Source organism: Podarcis cretensis, assembly GCF_951804945.1.
Source record: "Podarcis cretensis genome assembly, chromosome: 6".
NCBI classification, from domain to species: domain Eukaryota; kingdom Metazoa; phylum Chordata; class Lepidosauria; order Squamata; family Lacertidae; genus Podarcis; species Podarcis cretensis.
The window spans coordinates 69,631,914-69,659,525 of NC_137175.1; positions in this window are offsets into that span (position 1 = coordinate 69,631,914).

Genomic DNA, 27,612 nt, shown 5'->3' on the forward strand with positions numbered 1-27,612 from the left:
TCGAAGAGTGAGCCCCTGACTCATTGCTGTTAGACATGGTTGTACAGGAACAAAACTGAGATATAAAAATGATCCGAAACATACAACAGCCCAGCAGCTATATAGCAGTCATTTGTTTTGCAGCTAAAATGGGAAATCAGATGTATTCTTAGCAATGTCTCAGACAAAGCACGTACTGCGGGAAATGTGAAACAAGCATTTTTCAATGATACATGCAGATTATACAGTAAATCCCAAAACCTACCATGGATAGTTCCTTGCGAGTGGGTGCCAGGAGAATCAGTAACACCTTCAGTGCAACTTGGGATATGTCTGACTCACAGCATAGAAACCAAATCGGTCCACAGACCTGCTCTGAAATAAATACATTGCATGAATGTCAATCTATTACAGTAAGTCCTTGCATACATAATATGATCCAATAATTCCTGCTGAAGTCCAAAATCTTCAAGAGAATTGTTCTGGAAGGGCAAAGCGTATTCACCTTCAAAGAGAAAGTATAAAGACATGACCACAATTAATAAGGAAGTATGCAGAATGAGGAAGTTTACAGAAGTATTCCCCCCTCTCCCTGCAGCTGGAATTTAAGATAAATGATAGTTACTGCAGGCTGCAATCCTATATACATACTTTCCTGAAAATAACCTCCATCAAACACAGAGGAAGTAAACATGCAAAGGGTTTAATATACAGCATGAGTATACTGCAGATTTGATATGTTAACATCCTATATCCCCAAGTATAGGTATCTTTTACATCTGGACCGTGGTGTGATTTTTGCTAAAGCATCTGCTGTTTTGTAACACATGAGAAAACTAGTGTGTCTTGCTGTTTCTGCAGTAAAGAAGCCAGTAGGAAAGTTCTGTTTTGCAGGGTGAAATCTTTCTAGGGCATTTTTAGGGGATCTTATCAGTAGGCAGGCCAGCCTGCTAAGAACCAATGTTGAAAAACAAGTAAGCTTTGTAGTGATGTTCAATAACAAGAAAACCCTTCAAAACGTCTGAAGACTCTTCACTCTTAGAAACTGTGTTTCCTTTCTAGATTTTTTTTTTTGGGGGGGGGGGGTAGCCCAGAAGCAGTCAGGTTTGCATATGTTTGCAATTTCTTAAACTGCACTCCTGCACACAACTGTAGTTCATAACTCAATGGGATTTAAGATTCTGTAATTGCGTAAAGGGTAGTGGTCTGGATTTTCAACATTCATCTGCAGTCTTATGCATCTCCCTTCCTTGCTTACGGAGAGAAAGAATCAGGAGACAACCTTTTACTCTCTCTTACTTGTAGGGACCAAATGGTAATGAAAAGGGAGCTTTTCATGCAAGAGTGTAAGAAATTTACCTTGACAGCAAGTAATAAATACACTTGGTTACTCGCATCGTAAAAACAAATCTTAAGTTAAGAACATTGAAGTTTATGAAGAAAGACCGAGGGAGTTTCCTTCTTTGAATGGAATTGTGGCCCAAATAACATTGGGGATTAAAGATGATCCCTTTGGAGTTTGGCAATAAAGTGAGGTGAAATTAGATGACTCACTCTTGGAGATATGAAAAGGAGATGAAAGGCATTTCAAAAGGAGATCTGGAGGGGGGGAATAGTAGTAATATGCACTGATTTCCTTCCGCTCTTCTGAACTCTACCAAATGCCCAGAGTTTTGCAGGTAAGGAAATGTGTCTTTCAGTGACTGCTCATTAGCATTTTTTAGAATAATTTCAAAGCAGTGGGTCTGAATGCAGTCACCTGAAATACATATTGTACCTGCCTTTAGCTTCTTTCATCAGTCTTAAACCCTTCATAAATTATAAGTATGTCCACCGCTCAGAGACCTCTGCAAGAATCGAAGTTTATACTTTACTGTCCAGCTTCAAACTAATTGATTGTCATGAGTTACAATATTCATGTTTCCCCTACATGTAGTTTTTGTCCCTTGTTTCTACTGCTTTATATGTACACTCAGATTTAGTACTGGGGCAAGCAAATTTTCAAGTAAGTATAGTATATATATATATATATATATATATATATATATATATATTTCAAGTTGGCACTGTCTTATTGGGATCTCTTCTGCTAGTTTTATAAAAAGACACATGGTCATCTTTAAAGGATTCTGTACGAGACTGCTAATACATTCCATTTAAGTTCTTAAAAGGTTCAGCCTGGTAACAATCCTCTGCTTTGCTGTGCCTTGAGAAATTCCCTAGGTTTTAACAAATCTTTGACATACCAAGAAGGGAAATATATGGCCATAAAACAGATTATTTCACAAACTGGAGCCTTATAAAGATTAGTAGGAAAAGGAACTTAATTGGCTACAAGTTTATCAAGCAGAAGCTGCCACCTGAGATGGCCTATAGCAGCCAGAAATGAAAATATGTTCCCCTAGGTTTCTCATCAATTTACATACTTGATTATATCCTGTTCTCATTTTACAACTCCTTTCATTACCTTGTGCACCAGTATATATAACTGTGATATCAGGTTGCAAACTTCAGCCCTTTCATCCAAATGAATGCTGAAAATGATTGCTATTGCAGGAAAGGCTTCCTTATACCTCAAGGGGTTAAGAAGTGAATCAGATCTGTAATTGACTGACTTCCCTACTGACAGCCTTTGAAGCTCTTCTCAGGGTTTTTTTTTTTTTTAACCTCCTGTTTCATGAAAAAAGATTGACACTCCTTTATATGTTTGGAATTCTTCAGTGGGTATAAAGTGCTAGGTAATGATGGAAATTAACCTGGGGCTTTATCTATCTGTTTCTCCTTCTAACTTTATTGAAGTGCTGGTAACAGTTAAAAAAATTTATGCAAACAACTGTTCTCATCAGAATCTTGCTTGCTTCTGTCATGTCATCGCATGCTTTGTGATTTCCAGAGACATTCAAAAATGGCACTGCAACTCTCCCCCCCCCCCCCGGCTTTCTCGCTCTCTCCCAACAACTGTTGTTTTTTCTTGGAGAATCAATGACAATTTTAGCCAAGGCAAAATGCACCAGCAGACGACCAGATAAAGGAAAATATACAGAGTGCAAATGCATCTCTGAATGGTTAGTCTGTGGAACGCTGATCGCAGTTATCTGACAGTGTGTCAGCAAGTGTTATCTTGAAAAGAGAAATGAACAAGAGCAGGTCCATATAGGGAGAGTGGGGAGGAAGAAGCAATTGTTGCTTTATTCCAGTCTGTTTATTTGTGCAAGCTTGGAAAGTTCCCCCAATTGTCTTCCTGCCAGGGAGACTTAACTTCTTTGAGGAATTTGATGCGAAAGCTGTGATCTTTAATCCATTGGGGATAAAACATAAAATGTCAGCATAAAATGTCACCCCATTTCATAACGAATGCAAGGAATGTGAGGGAGCCAAGAAAATTTACTTTGAAAAACACCCCCCTCAATCGATGATACCCCATAGAATCCTTTCGTCTTCCGTAACATTATCTCTTTAAAAACAAGAAGAAATAAGAGAGAATGGTGTTAAACTGGGTCAGAATCAGGCTGCCATATTGTGCATCCTTACCGAGGAGTATGACCCACTAAAGGGCTTACTTTAGAGTAAAATATGTTTAGGTTTATTCCATAGTGGTACAACTACCCTTTTACTTTAGACACTTGCATTAACCAATAAAATATTTCCCATCTTACCTCAGATGGACACCCTATCTCTGCTATTTGAGCCAAGGCTTTAACCAAGGACCCTGATACATGCCTCAGATTTATGTTACCACCAAACTAAAGTCCCTACATATACAGTACAGTGGTTTTTAGACTGCAGGAATATCTACTACACCCACACAGCCATAAACTAAGTATCAAGTGCACAAACTCTTGATTTATTCCAATAGCACTGAGTCTGAGTTATGCAAAGATAATGTTTTAAAGGACTTGCATTTGAAGCAACGAAGAAGGAGAAATAATGCTTTTTTTTAAAAAAAGAAAAGGGCATCACAGTTGCCTCATAAGAATTTTGTATCAAGTTAAACTCCCTATTACACTGCCAGATATGTTTTTTGGTAAGAAGATTGCATTTGTCACAAAGGCACTTCATTCCCATCACTCTGTTATTGTTGCGACACTTTAAAAGAAGTCTCAGAGATTCACATAAACATATGCTAGTGTGAATGAAATTTCCAAAACTCTATCCTGTAACCGCTGTTTCAACTTACCCAGGCTGCCAAAATAATAATATCACTGGAGAGAAATGGAAAAAAGCAGCCTGCTGCCACAAAAACGCTTTATGATCAGAAATGCATGGGCAAACGTTCAGGCAACATGCAAATAACATCTGATCTGAAACTTACCTGTGAGATTAATTAAAAGTACACATTTCTGGTGCTACCTAGAAAAGTAGGATATATAAATATTTCAAAGTGTTTCATTCAGCTTTTCCTGGAACTGATGGCTTGAGCCTCACTCTGACTTCAAGGTCTATTTGATAGAATTAAAATTTTCATTAAAAAGTTACCTCAGAGGTTAGTGTACACATGAACAGAGAACACATTTCTCCTGTTCTTGTTTTGAGATATAAGGAAGCTTCCAGAGTTAAAGGAGAATTACTTCTAACCAAAGAAAAATGATAATTGTGAAACTTAAACTCCTCACCTAATTTGTTGCTTATTAAATCAGACAGCACGTCACTGGACATCACACCTCCAGTTTTGTTAAAATAAGAATCTTTTTCTTTATTTCTGCTATTTTCCTAAGAAGAGAGCTATATGTTTCTATCCTTGAGGATAGCTCCAGATAACTGTTGGCTTAATATTTTCAAAAGTACAGCATCCATTGCTTCTTCACCTCAGCAATGCCTTGCTGTAACCTAGGATCTTGTTGCGCTATCTTAAGCTATTTATTTCTGCAAAGCAACACTATTAAGGCTGAAATTTCTAATAGACCAGCCACAAACCAACCTCTCTCTTTCTCTCTCTCTGCTATTGGAAATCACTATTATCAGAGCTATCTTCTGAATTAGGATTAACTTCTGCAGAAGAAACTTTAGCTCAGGAATAAGCTTTATACCTGAAAGTTTAGCAATCTTATGCAAGACACTACTGCTTCACCTACAAACCATGAACATTTGCAAGTTTCTTAGACAGGGCATCCTTCTGAAAAATTATTAGCTTTTAAAACAGAATATATATATATATTCATACAATAAGGTAATGAAAACAGGTGTGGTGTGGTGGGGAGTAGGGATGGGGGTGAAATTCAATTCAGTTCCCATTTAAAGATGAACCTACCTAATTCACACTTTGCAAAACAATATGCTAACCAAACTGTAGCCATCTTTCGCTATCTGTGGTTCCCTGAATCTTGCATTTCTCCAGCCGAGTGTAAAGTGCGCATAAAAATACACTTACTGGTGAAAGCAACTTTAAAATATATATTAGAGAAAATCGCTTTTTAAAAATATGAATATTGGGAGAAATTCACATTAAGATGCTGGTGAATTTTCATGATAGATATATCACAAACTGATGAGGAAATGTGAAGAACTGAATTTAAGGTCGGAAAAACTGAAAAACTGAGAGGAACCTAATTGACAGATTCATCCCAGTGAGGATACAAAGCTAAAGGGAGAAGAAAGGAAGGGTTCATCTTTCTGCCCCTAGATGGTGATATCTGGAGCATGCCTCTTGCCAGGGGTGGAGCTGGGGCACTGATACAGAAGTAGAAGAGAGAGAAAAAGGTAATATCAACCCATGGAAACTATGGATTTTCAATCAGCCATTTTGCCCTTAGCCTGGCCATATTGGAGAAGTATGAAGCTGATGTGTTGACAGATGCTGACTCTGGCTCAGTTCAACTTCAGGTGCACAGTTGCATCTGCTTCAAAACGAAAAGCTGCAACCACAAGCGATTGTGGAAAACAGGTCCTAAACTGGGGGCATGTCTATGCAAAACACTTAAAACCACATTATATCCCTTTAAACAGCTATGGTTTCCCCACCAAGAATCATGGGAAGTGTAATTTGTTAAGGGTGCTGAGAGTTGTCAGGAGAACCCTATTCCCCTCACAGAATGGTTTAACCATCAGTCCCTCATCCCAGGGAAGTGTAGCTCTGTGAGGAGAATATGGGTTTCCTAACAACTCCCAGTGCCCTTAGTATACTAAAGTTCCAAGATTCTCTGGCGGAAGTCATGACAGATTAAAGTCGTATATACTGCTATAGTATAGTATAGTATAGTATAGTATAGTATAGTATAGTATAGTATAGTATAGTATGTAGTTTAGTATAGTATGTATACTATAGTAGTTTAGTATAGTATGTATAGTAGAGGCTGGGCCTGAGAGACACCTATGCTCACGAATGTTTTAGGTACATAATATATTTGCATTTTAGTTTCTGGCTGATAAGAACCAAGGGATCCATTAATAGTTATAATCGTTGTTGCAGGTAATAAAATATTGCATTTTGGAATGTGATTTCATCATTCCTCATTTACCAGCATGATAACTTTGAGAAAGTTTCTTGTATTATTATTTTTTAAGGCATAATATTTTCTGCCTCACCTCCCCTTTACTTAAGCCATGCCATATCCTATTTCCTCTGAACTGGACATCACAAGGTTAGAGAACAGGGCAAGAATATTCATAATTTAATATTAAAAGATATCAGGTCCTGCCCCTTAAAATAAAGATCAATGCAGAGACAGATTTTTAGAATTGGTGTTTAGACATGTTAAATTTTGTTCTCAAAAAAGCCATGCATTTCAAGTTCTGATTTAAAAATACTACACTTTCTTTTTTTCTCCTGTACCCAACAAGAGAATGCTATCTGACGTGTTATTATGTATATAAATTGGTCTGTCCAAATTATCGATCAGTAAATATTCATGTATTAGAAGCGTTATCTGCAACAGATATAAAATTGACTGAGATTTCTAAATATATTAATATATTTTTAAAGTGTGGTTAATATTATTGCTGTACTTTTCATCTTTTAAGAATTTCCATTCAAGCCCATGAATATAAGTACAAATTAGCAAATAATTATGTACTCAATTTAATCCTAGTTTTAAAGTCTTAAACAATTTGGCAGTTTTTTTAAATAAAGAAAAACAGTTTATAATTAATTATTGTTACAATTAGTGTATAAAATAGTTCTGGCCACAATCTAACAGAGTTAAGCACCCTTAACCTCATTTATTTCAATGAACAAAATCTGCACAAAATCTGAACACTTTTCCAGGAGTAAGTACCGTTTAATGCTTTATGCTGTTACCTTTGGATTAGATGGTAGAGACATTAACTTTAATATTGTAACTAAAACATATAGGGCATGCATAAAGTTACTTATCTCATTGCTACAACAGCGTAATGTAAGATAATTCCATATTCACTGAAAACATTTAGTGCCTGATAAAATAATTAAGGATCAGTAGCAAAGTAAGAACTGGTATTAACCTGAATACAAAAAAATATTTTATACTAGAATGTTCATAAACTACATTGAGAGTAGTTTGAAAGGCAGTGTAAAAATAAGTGACTGCAAGTAGTTTAAAAAACAAATAAATAAAATAACAGGAGTAAACTGTGACCAGCTTGCAATCCTAGACAACATTGTTCAATATTAACCCACCTCACTCAACTCAGTAGGGCTTACTTTTGAGTAAACATATGCAGAATTGCACTGTTTTATCGATTCCTACTTCAATGTCAGTGCCGCACACTTGAAAGGAAATTATTGTGAAATAACTATTACTTCTACAACCCGCCCCCTTTCTTTCAGGTTTTACGCAAAAGTGCTATTTGAGCACTGTTTGGGAAAAAACACTATAGGACATTAATACAGTGCAGCTTAATCGTTTTAATTTTAATATCCTAATATTTCAATCCTGCCCCCCTTTACAAAGAGATTCACATAAACAAGACAATTACTTTGACTCTCATATTAATTGTATGCACATTTTCCTGTACATCATGCTTTATTCTAGCCCTAACAAATGCAACAAAAACAAAAAAGGACCCATCTTAAATATATAACTCTGTTTAATTTCCTATGAAAGATTACAGTAAGCGTGCTTTTAGCATAATGATGTCAGCGCTAGATGATAAACATGTATTAGGAAGTGCAAACTGCTGATTATCTGTCAGGATAAATCTGTTTATTTCAGAAATAGCAGTCTGACAACCCCCTGTTGTTAATCGTGAAAGTACATGCATATGCCAGGTCCTGTTGGGTAGGATTTTGGGGAGGACGAAAGAAAACTCTCATCAATTTGTTGGGTGAAGTTATTGTCAGTTAGCCCTGCCATTTCTCCCCGTAACAGATACTTTTTTAAAAAAAAAAAAACTTGAAGAATTGATAGGCAGATCTTTTCTTTCTTTATTTCTTAAATTCGCAGCTATTCATAGGAAAGAATAGTGGGAAAGCAGAAAATGTGGATTAGAGGATTAGGTTGAAGCTCCATTTGCACATGTGCCTGAATTTGTTGCTAGTATTGTCAATGGGTGTTCATTTGTTTCAGGCAAGGGGTGAACGTGGTTACAAAGGTGCAATTTGGGGGCGGGAATAGAATTTCCCAGGAAATGACATTTCCCTTTTCGTTGTTGGCCACTGTCTACAGAAGTTGTTATACACACACACACACACACACACACACACACATATATATATCTGGTGAGGAATTACTGAGTGATATGCACGACATGCTTCAAAATGATAGGATGTGAAACCCACCAAGTATCGCAGCTCCCACTTTTGTGGTGGGATCACAACTGAAATAAACCACAGGCACAAAGCTTGGTGGAGATTATGATTTAAAACAGAAGAATACATTCAGTGCAAACACAACCTTCTGATACAGCAGGTCTAATACACACACACACACACACACACAATTTTGACAGGAATCAATTAATTTGAAACAAAAACTCTAGTGGTGAAATGTCCCCCGACCCCTTATTTCTCAAACCCAAGCAATGTTTGTTTGATTGTGTTGCATCCTTAACATTTTGTAAGCTCCGTACAATGCTAAACAGCTCAGTTAAAATTGGTATTTATATTGACATTTCAAAGTGCAATAAAGAAGGCGCTAAACAGACTGAGGTTTTTTTAAGCATCTGCTCCTCCAAGCCCATTCTTCTTTTGACAAGTTCCTCACTTCTCCCATCTCCTCCATGGCACTGAATTTAATAAATTCCCCTCCCCTTCAAATAATTTCTCCCCAGAAGTACATGCACGTCTCCATATTAATTCAGAATTTACATGTTGAGTTTGCATATTTTTGCATCAGAAGATCTGTTTTTGATTAGATAAAGGTCACTGTCATTCATAATCAAGGAGAGAAAGGTAGATTAAAGGTCAGGATTTTTATTTTATTTTTAAAGGCCCAACTGATTAGCTGTACAGGTTTGTTCATATGATTTGGTTTATCACAGGGTAAGTAGGAGTACTGAGTTAACAAATTAAACACAGCATTCTGGGTCACTTCCTACATTAGGTTCTGAAATTGGAGTCAAGCTCCCTGCCCTCCCCTCTCCCTCCTCCCCCCCCAAAAAAAATCTGCTACTTCTTTCTGTTGCAATAAGTGAATATATTTGTATTCCTAGCTCTCATACCTTCAGTGATTTTGATAATGTTTGTCATGAATGAAATTATTAGGATTCAATCCCGTGCACATTTATACCTGGGAATAAGCCCTATTGAACTTGGATACTTCCAAGTAATCACCCAGTAGGATTGTGCTTGTGCTGTTGATTTCCTAAAATCAAAACAGAGAACGGCTTAAGTTTTAATCAGGAGACACACAAATGTGTGTTAAATGAAACAAATATTAGAGTGAGTTTTACTTTTTAAAAATTGAATGCCTCAAGTGTGGTCTTTAACAATAAGAAATTCAGTGTGAAACTAAGAATAGTATTCAACTGCTTGTTTAAGTCTTTTTTAATTGACCGCCCATGTACTTTTATTATTAATTGCTCTTGCCCCAATTTTCCCATTAATCAAAATTAGGGTAGTGATTTATTGTTACTTCTTAGATCCATGCCAGAAAGAAGGGGGGAACGTGGTTTTCGGAGCCACTATATTTTCTCAGGAAATATTTGTGAGATGCTCAGAATATAGCCATCTGAGGACTAGGGTGATAAGCAGAGTTATGGACAGACATCCTTCAGAAAATATTGTGTGTTGTTACATTAAATTGAGGGTTAAGCATGCATATGCCTTTTCAAAATTAATGGGAGCAAGGCAGGCTTCAGTCTCTCAATTGTGTCCTACATCTTGAAAGTCAGAACCTTAAATACGCTGTTAAGACCCACAATAATTGTTCTGCATGAAATAGGTGTTGGCAATTAACTTTTTTTTTTTTATTAAGGCTTTAGATCTGCTCACAAGTCATTCACTTTTTCAACTTTTTAAAGTTCTGAAAAGCTGCACAGTAACAGATACAGTTTCAAAACAGGTCAAATATTCAGTCTTAGTGTTATGCTGAAGTGCTGAAGTGTTATCCTTCAGGTCTAAAAATGAATTCCTCTTCTCTGCATGGCCCAGGTATCAGCATCACATAAATGCAAAGTGTGGGAAACTTTTAACCAAGACTACTGATGGATAGTCTCTCTGCCTGAATATATGTATTGACTGCCCATTCCTCTAGGGGTTCAGTCAGAATTTAAACAATAAACTATACAATTAACAAATCAACATCCACAAAACAATTAAACATTATATTCCAGAGCTCATGGGTGTCAAGCAAAATTTCATTCGTCATATGCGTTATTTGCAAATTTCCTTTGCGACGCACCCCTTCCATTCTTCACAGCAGCCTTCTGAGTGTAAGAATCAAATATCAGGTACAATAATAATGTACAGGTACATTAATCAACTGAGATTTGTATTTAGAGAACAAATTTATTATTAGATATTTGACTATCATAAGTAGCTAGATTTAGAGGCAAATCAAGAAACAGCACTGCATATTAGAAGAATTGGGGCAACAGCGGATTTTTTTATATAAAAAAGGAAGGAAAATTTATTCATTTTCTTCTCAGCAGTTCAGCATCAAACAGCAACCCAGGATGTTAATTCTGAATACAACCCAAATTAGTACTTTTGAAGCAGAAGCATAAGTGATTGTTTAATTATTTTATTAATTTGTGGTTTTTTGCTAGGGAATGGGGGGAAATAATATTTTTACTGTCTTTTACTTCAATTCCCTACCAAGTGTTGCTGACTCCTGGGCTTTGATCACATGCTGTTTTAAAGGCTGTTATAAAAGCTCCAACTTTCAAAAGGGTCTCAGTTTTCAGTGTTTGCCATGCTTTTAGAACATGTTTATGAAATTAGGTTTGGAAAGCATCCTGGCATGTCTGCTGAAGGTGAAAATGCTAAAGTCACCCACCCAAGAGCATGCTAACCATTTAAAAGGTGCGCTTCCAATTTATTCTAATTAAAGGAAGGTTCAATGGGAAAGTTCAATGGGAAGAAGGTTTTACTCCAAGTGGTTTGTTGTTGTTGTTGTTGTTGTTGTTGTTGTTGTTGTTGTTGTTGTTGTTTTGTCCTATGCATGACTCATTTGGGATATGCAAATATTTTCTAATCTGACATGCCTCTTAGGCTGACTCCATTCTGGATTGCTCTGGTTTTTAAATCACAGGTGCACTCCAAGACCGAAAGACCAGCTGGCAGAAAATGGCTTAACGGACAAATGGACAAATCAGCAAGCATGAGTACTGCTGGAAAATCTGCCATTTTAGTTCCTCTCGGGTTCTTACTTCCCCAATCTTAAATTTAGTTCACCACATGTCTACACCTGTTTGCAATTTATTAAGGTCCCTGTGAAAATTAACCAGCATCTCAGAGCAACTCTCCCAACATACACACATTTGTACGTTGCCTAATGTACACATTTCTGCATTTCTCCTAAAACAATGCATTTTAACATTGTATTTTCACTAACGTATACATTTTATGGTCACTTTATACCAGCACATGCATTTCTGGTCACATTACTTGGCTGGAGAAGTGCAGATTTTGAAGGACGGCTGTGTTTTGGTTCTTGCATTATTTCAGAAAGTGCAGATTAGAAAGGTTCTGAAATGAATTTCTCCCCCATCAATGGACATGGGAGGGTCAAGCACCTCATCAGATTATCTCAGTCTCCCTACATTGAATGCCCCTTCATTTGTATTTCTTCAACAAAGAAGGTTTTTAGGACATGTATGTGAGGCAGTGTGTTTTATGCAAAAATTTTCTCCCACTACTCCATTTTTTTCTGCAAAAACCGTTCTATTTCTTTAAACCTTCCATGGAAATTAATAACATAATGAGAAGTACAATTCCAGTCAAATTGGACAAATTTGAAGTTATAATTAACTTTTTCCAAGTAACACAGAAAGCATGAGTGCAAAGTTTGTTAGCTGGGTTACAACTAGTGTGTTAATGGTTTTTATTGCCTTCATTATTTCTCTTAAAATTTAAACTATGTAAGGAAGTTGCCATATTTCAAAATACTATAAGAATTCCCATAAAAATAGCTTTCAAATAATGATGTGTTTATTTGTTTAAATATAACCTTTAAACCATATGAAAGTTTCTGTTTTCCTCTCTCCCCCTAATGAAATATTTTGTTTTAAATACTTTGGGATGCATACACAAACACACATAAATAAAGTAATACGGCAAGCTTGCTTTACAGTTGTGATTTGTTTTTAAAAATCCTAAAATATAAGACAAGTATTCTAAATTTGATTGCAATTGATTTAGGGTATCTGACTATTTCCCCTGGAAGAAAATTTTCCCAGTTCAAAATTTTCCAGAAAACCTATACACTACTGCTTTGGGTACACAAATTTGCTAAGATATTATAAAGGTCTATGCTGAGAACTATCCCTGTCAAAACAATGGCTCAAGAAGTTTTAGCTGGTCAGCCTGCTTTAAACGTGACAATAAAATGCTGGTACCAGATTTTTTTAAAAAGCCATCTGTGTCTGAAAGATAATTTAAATCATGGGTAGGCAAACTAAGGCCCGGGGGCTTGATCCTTCTAAATCCGGCCCGCAAACGGTCGAGGAATCCGTGTGTTTTTACATGAGTAGAATCTGTCCTTTTATTTAAAATGCATCTCTGGGTTATTTGTGGGGCATAGGAATTCGTTCATATATTTTTTTCAAAATAAAGTCCGGCCCTCCACAAGGTTTGAGGGACAGTGGACTGGCCCCCTGCTGAAAAAGTTTGCTAACCCCTGATTTAAATCATCAAACATCAACAACAAAACCCCAAAACAAGCTGGTTGTGTTTGCTGCTTACAAATCACCTCTGCTGTTCCCCCACAAAAAGGCTTTTTGACCCTTACCCTGTAATTTAGTTGCTTTTCCCCTCAAAGGCTCACCTGGCTTCTTTTAGGACTCTCAGATGTGTTAACTGTGTATCTGACAGCTATCGGTCAGGCTTTAGGGAAATTAAAATGGAACCCAGAGCAGAAAGTTAAAGTCGGCACTATTTACACATATCACCCGAGCATAGACAAAAGTAGACATGGCAGATCATCTGTGATGTGTGTTGCACCTTTGTGTTATGTCGCCGAAATGCAGCAATGCAGCAGCCTCTGCCTTATTCCATCATCAGAGGAAAATGTGGATTCCGGTGTGTCTCTCCATTCATCCTATTTGAAACATTAGTGTTGAGACCAGCATGGAAACTGAAGCATCATAAATCCTGGCCTCGCACCACTCTTCTTTGCACATTATTCCCAGAGTCTATGGGATGAAGCAACAATCTCTAGGCCTGCCCTCTGGACAGAGCTTGACCAGCATGTTGTCATTTGCGTGCAAATGTAACCTTTCACCCTTTTCACTTTTGAGTCCCACCCCGCCGACAAGCTTGTTACACATTTCTGCAGAGTAGTTGGTGCGGGGTGGGAATGGAAGGGGAATAGGAATTTATTATGTTCTGCATTGGTATTGATTGATGCACTGGCCTTTTTCTGTACAGGGAAGGTTGAACAAAGTTGATCAGCTCAGCTCCTGCTTTCTTTTAAATGATGCACAGGAGTTTTTGCTACTGAGGGGGCAATTGATGCATATGAGTGTTAAGAAGAAATGACTAAAGTCCAATTAGCCCATCTAAAATTAATTGTAGTTTTTTGTTTTGCTTTTTTGTAGTTCTACAAAGTCTGGTGCATACCCTCCAACATTTCTCCAATGAAAATAGGGGCGATGGTGGTGGTGATGATGATTATTTCTATCCAGTCCATCTGACTGGGTTGCCCAAGCCATTCGGCTTCCAACATATATTATAACCTAATAAAACACGCCTTTAGATGTTTTCTAAAGGTTCTGTAGTTACATATCTCCTTGGCTCAGAGGTCACATAACTCCATACCCTCCAACATTTCTCCAAAGAAAATAAGGACATCCTAAGGAAAAGCAGAGGGACACGGGTGGCACTGTGGGTTAATCCACAGAGTTTAGGACTTGCCAATCAGAAGGTCGGCAGTTCGAATCCCTACAACGGGGTGAGCTCCCGTTGCTCGGTCCCTGCTCCTGACAACCTAGCAGTTCGAAAGCACGTCAAAGTGCAAGTAGATAAATAGGTAGGTACCGCTCCGGTGGGAAGGTAAATGGCATTTCCATGCGCTGCTCTGGTTCGCCAGAAGCGGCTTAGTCATGCTGGCCACATGACCTGGAAGCTGTATGCCGGTTCCCTTGGCCAATAAAGCAAATGGTCAGCGGTCCCTTTACCTTACCTTAAGGAAAAGCAGGTCATTCTGAGATCAAATCAGAAACCAAAGAGGCTTCTGTAAATCCAGGACTGTCCCTGGAAAATAGGGACACTTGGACAATCTGGTGGTGTTACTCTAGCTTCTTATGCATGGATGGTGTTATTCTGACTACATGGTGAAGCACCTCTGAACTTTAGAAATGGAGAATGATCCTGCCAGTGCTTGTTCCTATTTGTTTCCAAGCATAATTAAGTGCAGCTCTTGGTCCTCAAATACCCAGGATACTGGAAGAAGCATCTGCTCTTTCTACCAGATCTTTTTGTGTGTTTACACAAACACACTCACACAAAGAAAGACACTGCATCTTACACATTTGTTCATGAAGGTGCTATATTGGGGATCTTTACCGTTGATAGCTTTCAACGCATTGAACTAAATAAACAGTTGATTACCAGAAGCACCGGAGCTTGCCTCCTTTCTTTTTTGAGAACTGTGAACCGCAGATGCTATTGCAGTGGACCAAATTACTCTGGAAATGCAATACTGTAAATACCCATACAGTATTGCCTTGCTTATTTGGGCTGGAAATTAGCAAAAGCCAATAAAAGCCAATCTACTTGAATAGAAATGCTTATTTACACAAGACCACAGACAGTAAATAAGCATTGCTTTGTGGCTCAAAGCACCAGGAGAGAAACAGAAAATAGCAAGGTGGTTAATTCCTGCAGCTTACACAGGGCACTCAAGCCCAGGTTGCATGGATCATAAGCTGAAATAGTTCCCATTGCAGAGAGAGAGAGAGAGAGACAGGCAGGTGGGGGCGGGGCCCTTATATGGATGAAAACAGATGCCAGGCAGCTAGGGAAAATAGCAGTATGGTTCTGAAATGCACAGGGTGGAGGAATCAAATGCAAATGACTGGGTTTGGACTAACAAGTTTCAAAGGCAGTAAGATTAGAAATATTAGAAAGATAAAAGGCAGAAGATACTGATAATGACCTGTCCCAAGAAACAGAGTGAAGTGAAGCGGTCTCCGAGTTTCATTGTGCCCTGAGGATCCAAGGTCATAGCTGAATTCCTGGGGTCCCAGCAGCAATTGGAGATAAGTTCTGTGCTGGGGAAACCCAGCACAGGTTTGAAAACCAGGATGCATGCTGGTTTACTTTTCCCAAAAGATGTAGGCTCAATCAGTGATGCGATGACTGAAGGTCAGCCTTCAGAGGGAGCCCTTGAGTCAAAGTCCAGTTGCAGCCTGAGCCCCTCAGAACCCTCCCAATAAAAAATATGTTTGGGATAACACTGGCTTGTGCTTCCTCAAGGCTCCTGACTAATTTGAAAGATAATGCAGATACCCTCAGTCCCATAGCTCCGGGTTAAGTTGGCTTTTCTGCGATGAGTCTGGCCAAGCATTAAGAACATCCTCAGAGGTGCGCTCAGGGTGTTCCCACTTTTAATGTTGCAATAAATGGCAACACAGAGCAGGGCTTTTTTTGCTGTGAGGCCTCAGCAAATAATAATAATAACCAGCTCTGCCCATTCATCAAGTGCCCTCCCTATGTATTAAAGGTAAAAGTAAAGGGACCCCTGACCGTTAGGTCCAGTCGCGGACGACTCTGGGGTTGCGGCACTCATCTCGCTTTACTGGCCAAGAGAGCCGGTGTACAGTTTCCAGGTCATGTGGCCAGCATGACTAAGCCGCTTCTGGCAAACCAGAGCAGTGCACGGAAACGCCATTTACCTTCCTGCCAGAGCGGTACCTATTTATCTACTTGCACTTCATGCTTTTGAACTGCTAGGTTGGCAGGAGCAGGGACCAAGCAACGGGACCTCACCCTTTTGCGGTGATTCCAACCGCCGACCTTCTGATTGGCAAGCCCAAGAGGCTCAGTGGTTTAACCCACAGCGCCACCCGCATCCCTCCCTATGTATTAGGTGACAGATAATAACATTTTTTATTATTTCTGTCTTTTAAAGGTAACTGACTTTAGATTTTTTGTTGTTGTTTTGCTTTATTGTTCTATAATGCCAAGAAGTCTACTTTTTTCCTTTTTTACAACCTTTTGGCAATTATAAATGTTAAAAGCAATAAACATATTAAAAGCACATCATTTTAATATGCTCATTGCTTTTGTTGGCTGCCTTGGGAGTCTTTGGCTCAGAGAGGCACACTGGATATTAGTAAGTAAATCAGGATAGCATTGTTGTCCCGAGATTGCTGATGATAGCAGTCGATATTTGTAGCATAGATCAATATGTAAGGTTGGGAACCAGTGGCCCTCCAAATGCTATGGGACTACAATTCCCATCATCCCTGACCATTGGCCGTGCTAGCAGGGGCTGATGGGAATTGGAGTTGAACAATATCTGGACACAGGTTCCTCATCCCTGCCTTAAGACCATTTAATAATTTTGTGGCTCATGAGATGTTTCCTGGCTCACTGCTTCAGCAGTGCATTATATGAATTAAATTTTGAAACCCTCTCCCCCCCTCAGATGTTGTGTCTCATGCCGTGTTTGAACTGGAAACTCTCATGATGCGCATTAATATGACCCTAGCCATAGGTCATTCAGGCTGAGATAGAGCCATACCCAAAGGAGATGCTGAAATATCCGGTATATATTCTTGAGAGGCACTGAACACCCAAGCTGTTTCCATGCCAGCAGCCCAGTCCAATTTGTACCCCGTGGATACAATCCATGACTCCGATTCCTGGACCTGTCTTAATAATATCTTTATGTGTTTCCCTTTGTTTACTATTGGCCCATGCTGAGCTCCTTTTATCTCTAAACTGCACAGATCAGAGGATACCAGAAACCCCCACTGAGCAAAGATGACTTTTTCTTGAACAGAACAGAAGCAGCATCAGCAGCCTTAGATAAAGGTGATCGGACTCATTCCTGTTCATTATCTACTTCTTTTATACTAAATTCTTTATATTTCAGTTCATCCTTTAGATACTGTTGAATGCTCAATCGGGGGTTAGGCGAGATGCATTTCATCAGTAATTGTAATATTGTGTGTGTGTTTGTAAAAGGATAATTAGAATTCTAGGCACACTTGCCTGAGAATAAATCCCACTGCACTCAATGGAACTTACTTTTGAGTAGGGGTGGGTGAATCTGTCAGTTTTGAATTATCTCATTTTCATATTTTTTCAGTTCTCTACATTTCCAGGTCAAATTGCAATAATTTTTTTATGGTACTCATGAAAATTTTAGTGCACATTTTGTATGCAATTTACACACAAACACATATCATTATTCACTAACATATGCATTTTTGTACACAGCTTTTGGCTGGAGAAGCAGCATCACAAAACTCAAGAGAAATTAGAATTTTGAAGGATAGCTGTGCATTTCTTTTTTTTCCCCCGATATGATCTTTATTAAATTTTTACTTACATACTGTACATACACATACATTATATTTCACATTTATTCTTTCTCTCCTGAGCTGACTTCCCTCCTTCCTTCTTCTGGCTTTTTTATGTCCTCTTTGACTTTTTGCATTGTCTTTGTCCATTTTCGATAAGATTGTTCTTCTTCATTTTTTCCATTAAATGTCCGTAAACAAATAAATCTTTCTATATATACAAGTTCTTGTTGTCTGTCTATATTCATTTACAAATATTGTTCAATAATAGTCCTAATATACATTTTTAATTCATTATGATATTATTATCCAATAAATTTCTTGTATTTTCCCGTTATGAGATATTATTTTAATTCTACTGGTTCCCTATTTCACATCATCTTCTCTATATATAACGTAAATTTTCCCCATTCTTTTTTATATGTTTCACCCCCCTGATGTCGAATTTTTACTTGTATTTGGCTATTTCTGCATACTCCATAACTTTGTACTGCCATTCTTCTATTATAGGCAATTTTTGCTGTTTCCATACCTGAGCCAGCAATAACCTCGCCGCCGTTGTTGTGTATAAGAACAGTTTCTGGTCATTCTTGTCAATGTCTTCTCCCACCATTCCCAACAGGAATGACTCTGTTTTTTTTCAAAAACGTATACCTACAAATCTTCTTTAATTCGTTATATATATTTTCCCAATACGCTTTCACTATGTCACAAGTCCACCACATGTGGAAGAAACTGCCTTCTTTCACCCCACACTTCCAACAATTTTTATTTCCTGTTTTATACATCTTTGACAATTTAATTGGCGTGAGGTACCATCTGCACATCAATTTTAACAGATTTTCTTTTAACAATGTACATGCTGTAAATTTTAGGCTGGTATTCCATAATTTTATCCACTTTTCATACTCAATGTTGTGGCTTACATCTATTGCCCACTTAATCATGACACTTTTGATTTCTTCATCTTTTGTGTGCCATTCTAATAAATACTCATAGACCTTAGACAGTGCTTTTTTGTTATTTTGTAGTACTGCAGTTTCTAATATTGATTTTGTTTGTTCAAACCCTCTTGTTTTCTTATCCTTTGAGAAGATATCACCCATTTGATGGTACTCCATCCAACTTTGCAGTTTATCTTTCAATTCCTCATATGGTTTGATCTTAATTACATTGTTCTCTTCCATTAACATGTCTCTATAGGTCAACCATTTTCCTTTCATATTTAGTCTTTTCAGTGAAAAAGCCTCTTGGGGTGACAGCCACCATGGCGTCTTTCTTTCGAACCTTTCGAATAGCTGTGCGTTTCTGGGGACCATCCTGACTTCTAAGTAGACAGCATAGGCTTACTCCTCTAGTGATCAATACATTTGTTCAAACAGGCATCTAATCAGTGCTGTTTCGATTTTGACAGATGTTAAATGCAAACATTCTTATTTCCTTTCTAAAATACTAAGTGTTGTAAACGGGAAACCTACAGTTCTGCTGTTCAGCTCTGTGGCTGCATCCCCCGCTGTGAATTAATGACTTTTCCCATTTCCATGTAAGAGATATCACCAGGCCCCTTTTAATATGTTTAAAACAGCAAAGAGGTTTGATGCACCTGCGAGAGTTACTCAGCAAGGTGGAGCCTAAAGTAGGTGCACCAAAGATCAGCAAAGGGAGGGGAATGCTCTGGCCTGATCTTGTTCTTTAACAGCAGTTTGAGCTGCATAAATCAGTAGAGAACAAAGTACCGTATTTTTTGCTCTATAAGACTCACTTTTTCCCTCCTAAAAAGTAAGGGGAAATGTCTGTGTGTCTTATGGAGCGAATGCAGGCTGCGCAGCTATCCCAGAAGCCAGAACAGCAAGAGGGATTGCTGCTTTCACTGTGTAGCGAACCCTCTTGCTGTTCTGGTTTCTGAGATTCCGAATATTTTTTTTTCTTGTTTTCCTCCTCCAAAAACTAGTTGCGTCTTGTGGTCTAGTGCGTCTTATAGAGCGAAAAATACGGTAAATGAAAAATGACAAGCATTATCTGCAACTGAAGATCAAGCTCCTGTAAACACACAGAATCAAGGGCTAGTTGCTGTTGGTTTTGGAGTTTTTTAACTGATTCTGTAGTGTTTGCACATTATTGCCCATAAAGTATGCCATACATGCCAGCAATTTTAACCCAACGTGTCGCACTTGAACTTTTCTTTGCCACAACTTTTCCTTCTGTTTCCTTGATACTACATTTCCTTCCTTGTTGCATACTTTATAGATATCCCTATAGACCTTCTCCCAAGAGGATAACCTCCTCTTGAGAAGATCCTGCTCTGTATACAACATACATGTGGGTTTTTCCTCTCTTTTTTGTTTCTGCTTTTCCTCTCTTGATAGGAAGTTCAAGAGTAAGAAAATGTACAGTTGCCTCCTGCCCACTTTCTTCCACTGCAAACTGTATAAAAGTTAAAGCACCTTTTCATTTTGATTTAACAGAACAATCTTCCCCAACTTGGTGCCTTTCGGATGTTTTTGACTACAACTCCCATCAGTCCCTGGCAGCAGAGCCAACAATCAGGCTAATGCACACCAAAATATCTGGAAGGAGAGGCTAAACTAAACTGCACCAGCTTGCATAGTTTAAAGAAACTTGTGTGGGGATGAAATCTATTTAAAAGAGCATCTCCCATTAAATTGTCGAATGTAGACTACTGAGATGTTGCTCAGGATTTTTGTTGTAGTGGTTGAGTTTTAAAACAGCCCACATGGTTACCATATAGAGATTGTGATGGCTTGCAGAGTTGTTGGAGCAAGGTCTATGTGGGGTCAAAACCCAAAGATAGAAACAACATGGGACTGACACATGAAGAGGGTTTGAAAAGCCCTCCATAAAATATCTCTGATCATGTTGTTGTTGTTGTTTAGTCATTTAGTCGTGTCCGACTCTTCATGATCCCATGGACCAGAGCACGCCAGGCACTCCTGTCTTCCACTGCCTCCCGCAGTTTGGTCAAACTCATGCTGCTAGCTTTGAGAACTCTGTCAGCCCCTTCTCCTTGTGCCCTCCATCTTTCCCAGCATCAGGGTCTTTTCCAGGGAGTCTTCTCTTCTCATGAGGTGGCCAAAGTATTGGAGCCTCAGCTTCACGATCTGTCCTTCCAGTGAGCACTCAGGGCTGATTTCCTTCAGAATGGATAGGTTTGATCTTCTTGCAGTCCATGGGACTCTCAAGAGTCTCCTCCAACACCATAATCCCTGATCATAGAAGCAAAGAATTGTAGGGTTGGAAGGGACCATCAGTCTTATGTAGTCCAAACCCCCTGCAATGCAGGAATATTTTACCCAGTGGGTAAAGATTTTGGGGCTTCCAGTGACCTGCATTATCAAAGCAGTGCTTTATGCATTTCATAAATGATGTTCCATATTGTTTTAAAACCCTGCGTGGACTGCTTAGCTACACTTTGCTACAAATGAAAGAATGTGCAACTAACCACAAAAGAAAGGGGGAAGGGGTTTCTCAGGTCCCCTATCTGTTATGAGATGTTCAAAAGTCTTCCTGCTTAAAAGTGCTCTAAGGAAGATCAAATTGTAATATGGGGGGGGGGGAATCCCAGTCAGGATTTGTTCTACAATACTACTTTGGAAACAAGAGGTGTGAACAAAAATCAGCCTGTGCCAGAGTACTTTTCATTCATCTATCCAAAGCAGTCCCTGGTTGCTTGTAAAATGCTCCATTTAATTACAGTAACTACAATTGGGGTTTTTGTTTGTTTGTTTTAAAAACACAGTTTACGCACAGTTGTCTTTGTGGGTGCATTTGATTTAAAATCAGTATTCTAAAAAGGAATGGGTATAATTTACAGCCTAGTCCTTCTGTAGATGCAAATGAGGAGTGTGATTTTGTTTTTATTATTATTATATCTGTATCCTTGTAAAGGCTATGCACCCCATATCTTTGCTGTAAGAGATTCCTTTTCTGTATTCGGGAGAGGTAGCCTGCAATCAGAAATGATGCATTGTGAATATTCCCTCGTGGTTTATTGATGTTATGGCATATTACTGTAAGCTTATTTTAAAAATATTAAGTTCTGGGAAGTTAGCACTGAGTACGGCTTTGATCCACAGTCCACGTCTTCCTGTTGATGTCAAAGAGACTAAACCAAGCTGATCTGATTTAGTCCCTATGACATCAAGAGGAAGATGTTTAGGATGGTGCCACATTCCTGGTTAATACCCTCCTTTTCAAATTACTCCAGCAGATATGCAAAACCCCATTCCTCGTAGGTTTCATTGCTCTCTGTGCTATCTTTCTGTAAGGCATCTATGTGCTAACAGAGCAGGCAGCATGATATCTAGGGGGTAGGATTACTAGAAAACATGCAAGCCAAATTATCTCCACCAAATTCACTGGCATTCCTGCTCAACAAGCACCCGTCTTTGACTATGCAAGCAGCTTTGCCCACAAATTTTCAAATATATATTCACAGTTTTGAAGGCTGAAAACTGGAGCTGAGCCGACATTTTTAACCAAATCGTATTGATCATTTGTAGCATGGGTGTGTGTTGAAAAGAGCATCCCTGGAAGATTAAGAGGAAGAATCCCTCCCCAATTTTCTGTATATGTCTATGGAGGGCAGGAGGGTCTGATACACAGAGGCCACTTATCAGTGGAATTGTTGTAAATTGAACAACATTTCTAAATTCCTTTTCCAGATAATATCAGGTCTGCTGGATAGATATCCCATTGACCCAAAAGCCTAATTTCTGTCAGTGTAGGCTGTGTGGTGAAGCAGATGTTTAGTGCATGTTTCTACAGATTTTATGCATATTATACAATATGTGCGCTAAGCCCTATTTCCCCTTTCTATTCTCCCATCACATATATATGCAGGGAAAGGCATGCCCAAATGTAATTCATGAAATTCACTGCTCCAAACATATCTCCATGCTTTTGCGTAAGCACATAGGAACACAAAAATAGGGAGGTTTCGTCCCAGAATATTGGATGAACACAGAAAATTTGCTAACAGCAAAATGTTTGCAGTACTCTTGTGGGTCATAAAAATAGTATCTCAGGAAAATGAGACATATACATCTGTTAATTGATAGCATAGTTTGAATGTAACTGAGCCGTGCCAGTTAACTGATAGTTTTTCAGCACACCATAGGAAAAATATTACCATGCTTTCTTGGGTTCACGCAGCTGATTTTTTAACTCATGTGCTACAGATATCTACTTCTCCTTCCATTTGGGGGATTAAGACTGCAATCCTATACCCATTTTCCTGGGAGGAAACACCATTCAACTCAATGGTACTTACTTCTGAGTAGACAAATATATAGACTTGCATTGTGAGAACAGCTGCACAGCAAGCGGTTCATAACTTGGTTCCTTCAAATTAGGTTCTAACCTTCTGTTGTCTGCAATCCTCTGTGGAGTTATACACAATATTTCCATGGGATAATTATATGAGCAATTGCAGAGAATGCACAATTACCATAACTGTTTTTTGTGAAATATATATATATATATATAAAATAATAATAATACTTTTTATGAAATGGTTTCATCAATATACAGAGCTATTTTCTTATTCCTCTATATAGCAACATAGGAAGCTGCCTCACAATGAATCAGATCACTGGTCCATCTAAGTTAATATTGTCTATACCAGTGGTTCTCAAAGGGCAGCAGAAGAGGATAGCAATTTTAGCAGGAAGATTCAGGGACAATCGAAGGAAACATATGAACATTTCAGTGTTGTATAGTATTGTGTGTGTGTGTATAAAATTGCATTGTATGGATAGACTGGTGACTGGGAGCGGCCGCCAAGACCTACATTGTCTCCCAGTATGTTTCTGAGCACAATTCAAAGTGTTGGTGCTGACCTTTAAAGCCCTAAAAGGCCTCGACCCAGTATACCTGAAGGAGTGTCTCCACCCCCATCGTTCAACCTGGACACTGAGGTCCAGTGCTGAGGGCCATCTGGCGGTTTCCTCACTGTGAGAAGCCAAGTTACAGGGAACCAGGCAGAGGGCCTTCTCAGTAGTGGCACCTGCCCTGTAGAATGCCCTTCCAACAGATGTCAAAGAAATAAACAACTAGCTGATGTTTAGAAGACATCTGAAGGCAGCCCTGTTTAGGGAAGCTTTTAATGACTGATGTTTTAATGTATTTTTAATCTTTTGTTGTAAGCCGCCCAGAGTGGCTAGGGAAACCCAGCCAGATGGGTAGGGAATGAATGAATGAATGAATGAATGAATGAATGAATAATAGATCTCCTTTCAAAATGTAAACAAAAGTATTAAATGATACTACAAGCTCACATCTCTTGTTGAGTTTGTACATGTATTTATAATTTATAATTATATTTATAATTATATTTTGGGAATGATTTTGGATGGCCCATGATCCTATTATAAAATAGTTGCGTTCTATGTCAACAGCGGCAAAAAAGCTAATGCTGTTCTAGGCTACATCAACAGAACTATAGTGTCCTGATCAAGGGACCTAGGAGTGCTGCTTTATTCTGCTTTAGTCAGACCACACCTGGAATACCGAGTCCAGTTCTGGATGTCGTAAGTTAAGAAGGATATTGACAAGCTGGAATGTTTGCAGAGGGGTGTAACCAAGATGATCCAAGCCTTATGAGGAACAGTTGAGGGAGTTGGGTATGTTTAGCTTGGAGAATAGGTGACCAAGAGGACATATGATAGTCATAATCAAGTACATTGGGTAGCTTCCTAGAGATTGAAAATGGATCCATTTGTGGTCATTCCAGACTGTCAAAGCAGTCCTGTAAAATTAGGTATCTGAATCCCTTCTTTTTGAGGCACCATTCAATTACTTTCACTAATTCCAGTGATTAGTAGAAAGAAAGAAAAGTGTACACATTACAAATTCATCACATTGCTGAACACGATTGCCTGCTCTTGCCTGGGATGCAAGGCAAGTTCTATAAGATGATGGAATAACATCAAAGTTTCGGAGCCAGAGCTCTGCTAACATGCTTCAGGAAATGGCAGCATGTCTCATGCCGCGAGGCCGGATTAAATGAAAGGGAACTGTTGCGCGGGTTGGTGTGAATAATCATGCTTTGCAAATACAGTTTTCATCTGCGTTTGTAACTGAGTGGTGTATGAAGAGCTCTGCTCTATCCCACTAGCAACTGCCATTAATTTCTCAGTTCCATGACAGCCACAATAATCTAGTGGGCTGGGGAGCAAGGATTTAAAATGATATATCATGGAAAGAATTAACCATTATTTAAAGGGGGATATCGTTAGAGCCAAGCTCACTTGCACACTATACATTATGGCCCTTACCTGCACAGCTACATTAGCTTAAAACTGAAATGTAATTTTCTTGGTCAATGAAAATGAATTGAGTCATTTCCCATTTCTCAGAGTGCCGTGATCTAGGCTTTTAGAAAACTTAAATTGACCTCATAATGCCCTTTCAATGTCTTTTTGAAAATGTGAGGCATGAACTTGTAGAAAGGATGACAGCTGTGAAACGGATTTTCTTTCATTTGTCATCTCCGATGTTTCTATTTCCACTTATTTCAAGAACTAGTGCTGAAGTTTAGGTGGACCTCGTGTGTGTGTGTGTGTGTGTGTGTGTGTGTGTTTGTGCTTTTTATTTCCTTGTGAAATTTTAGACAGTGCTGGGTAGCCATAACTGGCAGTTGGGGGCAGTACAGAGCCATAAGCAATTTTTTTTCTGGGAGGAAAGTGTTGAGCAAAACCATGCACATCATAGAACTCTTTCTGGAAGTCTTCAGAAAACATTTTCTTGCTCACATCCTTCTTCAGCCTATCACTGCCAAGTGTTTGGAGTGCAACCTCCTTTTCATTCCCCTTTCTTCTACCGTCTCTTGCAATACTTCCTTTCTCTCCTGCATTCCTTCCTCCTCAACTGCATATCTTTAAAGTCTATTGGCCTGTCTTTTGAAGAAATATTTGAATAGGCCATTGAAAACCGAATGATGTCACAAAGGACAACAGCAGCTTAAAAGACATCTAGCTTCAATCCCCCATTTTCTTTGGAAGACAATAGCACATAGTGGAAAAATTTATCCAGTTTTGTTAGTGAGATGTAACATGAGGAGGTTTGTGATGAAGGAAGAAATTCTGTTTTCATTGGTGAGGAGACTTGTGGTCAAATGTGATCAAAGGCTGCAATCCAGAAACCACATACTTTGGAACAAGGCTTGAAACACTCTCAGAGACGTCAGTATGATTTCTCTGAGATTATTCTGGGCTGTTAGAACACATTATTTGTTACAAAAGACTGGTCATGTTAGCTTGCTGGAGCAAAAGCAAGAATCCCTGTAGAACCTTGGAGACCAACACATTTAATTGTGGTATAAGCTTTCACAAGGAAAAACCATCACATATATGGGAGGCATCGTTTCAGAGGAGATCTGGTTTTCCCAGACTGAGAAATTCTGGTAGAGAATAAACGATGTGGCTTCTTCCCTTCTGGTAGAAACTCGTCAGATGGGGCAAAAATACTGGCCACATGGGGGAATGAGTCTGGCCATTAGCTCTGCCATGATGCCAAGGTGTGCTGAATGATTGGCCAGTTCCCAACCAATAAACAGAGTCCCATGGTGCTCAGAATAAGTTTTACATTCCTGAATTAATTAGTTCCCCACTTTTTAATTTCCGGAGGAAAAATTCAGTTAGTGGATTGCAGCCAAGGTAAGTAATCTAGTTTTCAAATATGGGTACCCGTTTTACCTGAATGCCAAATCTAGCATGTAGCCTGGTGTACCTAGTCCTATAGCCATCTGCGTGTCAAAATTACCATTTTGAGTACAGATGAGTGAGCTCCCCTTGGCTTGCTGAGAAATTACCTCTGTTTGTCCTTGTTTTCTCCAGAAATTCTTGGTGGGGCAAGGGAAGGAACAGGGCTTTCCTAAGAGCAGGGCTCTCAAAATAACAACAACGTCAGAAGGGTAAAACACAGAGAAGCACACCACACAGCCTCCCTGTTTGCTAAGCAAAATTGTCTTGTGAGGGGAGGAAAGTTCTTAAAGTTTGAATGGCCAAGTGCACCCCTTGCTCCTTGGATTCATTGAGTTGCCTCAACAAGCAACTCAGAACTACCTGCCCCAGGTGGCAAAGGATATCTATACCCTAAGGACAAGTCCTTTCCTGTCACTAACCAAGTATCCATCCTGCTTAGAGTTGCTAGTTTGGAAAGTGAAAATCACACATATGTAGACCTTTACATTTCCTGGTGTGGTGGATTTCCCCAGGCTGCTATTAATTCTCTTCCTCCACATGCTGTGTAACATAGCCAGAACTTTATCAATTACATGGGCTTTGTTTTTTGTTTTTTTGGAGGGGGGTGGACAGCTGGCATAGAGAGAAACCACAGTTGTGTTATTTTCACAGTTGCACTGGGAAAATTAAAAGGTAACTAGTAGCCCAACTGCTGCTGGCTGGTTCCTCCACCCTGTTCTTGCAAGGGTAGCTTTGCTTGGGAAGGCAAGGTAAGGTAGCAGCGAGCCCATTATTATTTAGGCCACATCAGCGCTATATATTTCAAAGCACTATCACTGCACTTTAAACAGTCATTGCTTCCCACAATCCTGAGAACTGCATTTTC